The following is a 5,233-nucleotide window of genomic DNA, read 5'->3' on the forward strand; positions in this document are numbered from 1 at the left end:
TCTGATAGCAACAAATTCCTTCTGTTTTTGTTGGCCTGAGAAAATGTTTGTCTTTGACTTTAGGAGGATAATTTTGCTGAATATAGAATTCTAAGTTGGTGGGGATTTGTGGTGATGGCATTTTCTCTTCAGAAAGTGGAAGTGTTTTCTTGCCTTTTAGTATGCTCTGTAATTTTGTATTGCAATCTAGATGTATTGGATCAGGTAATAAAAACTGAGTTAATAGGCCTTTGGCTTATTAAATTGCTAGGGGATGAGTGTGGACCAACATGAGGGTGATAAACTCTAATGGCTATCTGGGTAGACTCGGGCTGTTTAATGTTGCTGTAGTCGTAGCCAGTGCAGGCTTCACTTTCCTCTCACAGCCTTGTTTTTGTCCCAGTAGTAAGGTGAACATTTTAGTTTTATCTCTGCCTTCCTTGGTTGTGTCATAGTCTCTATCACTGGTGGCGAAACTTTTAGAGATTTCAGTGGTAAGCCTGCTATGGCACTTGTGCCATAGGTTCACCACCACTGCTCTATAGCCTCAAAGCCCTAACCTCTGTTGGTCATTCTCGACCTCTTAGGTGAGTCAGGAAGGCTAGAGAGGCTAGGTTAGGAGGAATGTGCATCTTCCAGGTGCAGTAAAGAGCCTGGCAGTCTTTACCTCTAGACCTAGAGATCATTTTTATGAAAACTATGAACATATTTCATAATAATTACTCCCTTTCTGCCAGAAATACAAAGAGATGTTTCTCAGATATTCACCAGGAGAACCTGGTAAGATTCTTAGAGCTAAAATCAATGGAATTGTGAGGCCCGCTGATACTGTATACCGCAAGAGTTTATCACCCTCATGTTGGTCCACACTCATCCCCCAGCAATTTGCCAAAATTACCGCCAAAGTGTTCTTATCAGCTTTGGGCTCCAGCAGCTTTCATTCCTGGGGAGCAGCTTTGATGTGTGTCTCTCTGGTGGAGACTATCCAAGAAAAGTCATCAGTTTTCAGTTTGTTCAGCATTTTCTTTCATAAGGATAGGAGTCACATCTACCAAGATCTTCCCATGGAGAAGCTAAAATTAGAAAGCCTTTCAAAATTAACCTAAACACAAAGTTTTATTTAAAAAGCTGTTGACGAAAAATAAATTAACAAGACATCTCAAAACCAGAAGACTATCCAAACCATTGAAGCATCTTCCTCAGAACACAAGAGTGTGCACATGGAAACTTAAGTTCTCACGGAAGAAGTTTTGGCACAGAATGTCCACAGCCTCCTATACGGGGGCCTGATGTCATCCTCACCTCATTCTACACTAATGACAACATTTTCTTCTCTTTACTCTATAAGAAGGGATCTGTCTCCATGTGCAATATGGTCAGTGCACTGGAATAAGAAGCCATACTCTGTTCCCTTTTATTTCAAAATATCAAATATTGACAATAAATAGGTAACCATAGTCTAGGACATGTCAGTGTTAGGCAAACATTCTTGAATTAAAAAGTTACATGTCCACACTCAATTCTTGCTGTCCACCTCTCTGTCTATGGGGTCTATGGTACATTTTCAAATGTGTGAGTGATCCTACCATTCCATGTCCCACCACTGATAGCACGAGTGTCTTATTCAAATATAAAACAAGGCTAGAAACCAGAAAAATACAAACTGAAAAAAGAGTGAGATCCATCTTTACCCATAGTACATTCACGAGATAAGCAACACCAGCAGAGAGCTGGGTGGGGCAGAACTCAGATGTGCAGTCACCAGGATTGGAATCTCAGCTCTGCAGCTGACCTTTGTATCACCTTGGGAAAGTCACTGGACCACACATCTCTGAGCCTCAGGGTTCTCAGATGAAAATGGGAGAGTGATTACATCAGCTAACACTGTCATGAAGATTAAATGACAGAATCCATGAAGAGCTTAAGACAGCATTGAGACAGTGACAACTCAGTTTCAATTGTCACCAAGTCCAGTGTCATCATGCACATCTGAAACACTCCAAATATGTGACTTCATGCATGGATGCCTAGGACCCATATGTAGCAAACTTATTATTGGCTGAAAGTCATTTGCCCTCCATACCCCTGATAATTTCTGTGTCTCCAGTGTTTCTTTAACCCTCTATGTGTCTACCGGACTTTTGAGCCCCCATTTATCTTCACTTCCAATTTCCCTCTGTTTCTCTACTTACAGTTCCACCTTTGGCTTGGGCTTCATGATAGGATTTCAGCTTCACTAAGTTTGTGTCAGAAAATCTTTGGACAGGGCCTTCACTTCTTTTCCACTTCATCCCCATGGAAAGGCCCCTCCCATCTGACCCTGCTCTGACAACAGGATCCCTATCCTCTTGCCAAACCTTAGTGGGTGATGTTATGTACAATATATCCCTTTAAATGGCAATAGAAAAACAGCGAATATCAAAGAGCTTAAATGCTTATCCCTATGACTCAGTAATCTCATTTTTTAAAATATATTCTAAGAAAATAATAAAATATATATAGAGAAAACACAACATAGACATTTTCCAATGCAGCCTTATTTACAGTAGTTATAAATAGGAAGCAAACTAAATATCCTAAGGTAGAAGAATGTTTAATTAACTTATGGCAATCTGTTCCATGGAATATTATGCAGTCACTAGAAAGAATAATGATAAAGACTACACAGCAACTCAAAATAATGCTTAATAGTAAAATGCAAAGCCAAGGATAAAGCAATATATCCCCATACGATTGTAGTTATGTAAAAACATGAATGCATATACCAAGATATAAGAAAATACTCAAAGAGAATAGTAACTATGTTAATGGGGTTGGGATGGTTTTCTTTTCCATTTTTTAAATTTCTGTAATATTATTCCACTGTTGTAAAATAAAAATAAGCCCCTTGTAAATGTAAATAAATGGTTACAAGCCCAAACTCAGCTCTCAGAATATCTGTACTTTTAGCTCAAATGGTTTTACACTGCAGACTTAATTTTTCACTCATGGAGGCTATTCTAGAGGGAAATGTTTTTCTTCCTGGCTAGAATAAAGGAAGTAATTTTATTTCCTAAGGAAAATTTGACCTCCACATTGAGTAACATTACACAAAAATAATTCTTGGTCCCCTCTACATTCAGGGTGTGTGTTCTGAATTGCTTTTCCTCTCCTGGGGACGGATTTGAGCTGAGCCATCATCCCTCTGCTCACCTTGCTCTCTGTTCAGCTGATGAAGAAGCATTTTTGAGGCCGGGGACTGGCACTCCCAGACTGCTGGCCAAGCAAAGCAAATCAACCTGTCTACTGAGCAAGCTGAGACCTTGGCCAAAGGCTCATTCAAACAAGCTAAATTGAGATATAATAACATTGTGATGAAATGCTTGCAGTTGAGGCAGTGCCGGCCAGATGATCACACTCATGGACAGCAGGATGACAAATTATCTGGACTACCACCAGATAACACTGTTAATAGAAAGCACCTGGAGAAATAAGGGAATTAACCCTGCTAATGTCTGAAAAAAAATACTACCCTTATAATCATAGTGTCTGACAAGGGGACTGTGCAACAATGACTCCTTGCTTCAGTCTCCCCCCTTTCTGTCCTCCCACCTTTCCCCAGGTTCCTCCAAACCCAGCGAAAGGACTTTCTGTACGCCCTGCATCCCCCTATTCACTCTCACGGGACTCTGTGGACTCTCTGCTCCACTACATTGACGTGAGCTTGTAGCTCCCACACTGTGCCAGTCATTTTCTTACTTGACTTTTCTGGATGCTGGTGAGCATTCCCCCCACCCGCTTGCGTTTGCTCACTCTGTTGATTTCCTTCCACTCTTCAAGGTGTTTATTTTATTTCTCTCTTCATGAGTTCTTTCTCCTCTTTCTGCCTTTGAATGCTGTATTCCTTTAGCTTGCTATGGCTTCTATGTCTCTACATTATTTTCCCTGGATATGTCACACATTTCCAAGACTCTAACTCTCGTTTACCCACTGGTAATTCACAGAGCTATAATTAAATGCCAGACTGCTCTCCTAAACACCAGGCTTTTATATGTCCAGCTTCTTAGACAATCCTCTCTGGAGTTTCGTTGGACTCTGCCTTGACTCTGTTTGTTCAGAGCTGAATTCGTCTCAGCTGTCTCCCTCCAAGACCATGTATTCCTCCAATTTTTCTTATCCCCAAAACAGAAACTTAGATGCCTTCTTTGATGCCTTTCTTCCTCATATGTAATTAATCACCATGTTCTTTTCATTCTACCTCTTCAATATTTCTCATATTAATTACCTACATATCCTAAATTCAGGCACTTGTAATCTCTCTGAGTTATGTAACAGTCTCCTAATTTATACTCTCTCTGTCTCCAGTCTTGCTTCCATCCTATCATTCATATTAGCATCAGAGTAATCTCATCATTCCTAAAAATAATTGAGTGACCTTTCCTATCGAGAAAGAGCCCCAATCAACAAACACAGAAGCAGTGATGAGGATACAGATTCACCAATAAAACACCTAGCAATAGTGCCTACAAGCAAGACCAATGCCCAAGGCCAGATATGGCACTGCACACCTGTAATCCCAGCACTTGGGAGGCTGAAGCAGGATTGCTACAAGTTCGAGGCCAACTTGGGCTACAAAGTGAGTTCAAGGCCAGCCTGAACTGCATATGAAACCTGTCTCAAAAAGAAAAAAAAATGCATAAATGCTAAAACAAGTGGGTAAAGGTTAAAAGAAACAAAAAAATGTATTTAGTCTCAAAAATGCTCCCCTGGAATATTTACTGATAACAAGAGAAAAGATAGTTTCTGGTTAGATAAATCTGGCATATATTACTTTAGACAGTGACTGAGATCAGTACCACCAGTAATAACCATATCTACTTCAGCTACCTCCAGATAAGTGCACTTAGAAGAACAAATCATTTTTCTGTAGTATTTGTGCCAAAAATTCATAATATCAGCATAATAGTGAGTACAATTTAAAGAAAGCCAAATAGATTAGTACATTTCTAACACATGAAGTTCAACAAACGCAAAGAAAGACTAAAACACTGTTAAAGAATAAACTAAAACACAGCTTAAAGAATACCAAGGAAACAGGAAGATTAAAAGCATGTGCTGTCCTAGATTGAGTCCAATTAAATGCAAATATCTTGCACCCTGATAAAACTAATTTAAAGATAACAGTATGCAATGTATTGACCATTGTTACACTCCTATTATCTTATTTGGAAATTTTGTTTTTCTTTTCTCTCTTAAAAGTAAAATTTAAAAAAAA

Source organism: Chinchilla lanigera, unplaced genomic scaffold (genome assembly GCF_000276665.1).
Source record: "Chinchilla lanigera isolate Chin_1 unplaced genomic scaffold, ChiLan1.0 scaffold00109, whole genome shotgun sequence".
Taxonomy (NCBI): domain Eukaryota; kingdom Metazoa; phylum Chordata; class Mammalia; order Rodentia; family Chinchillidae; genus Chinchilla; species Chinchilla lanigera.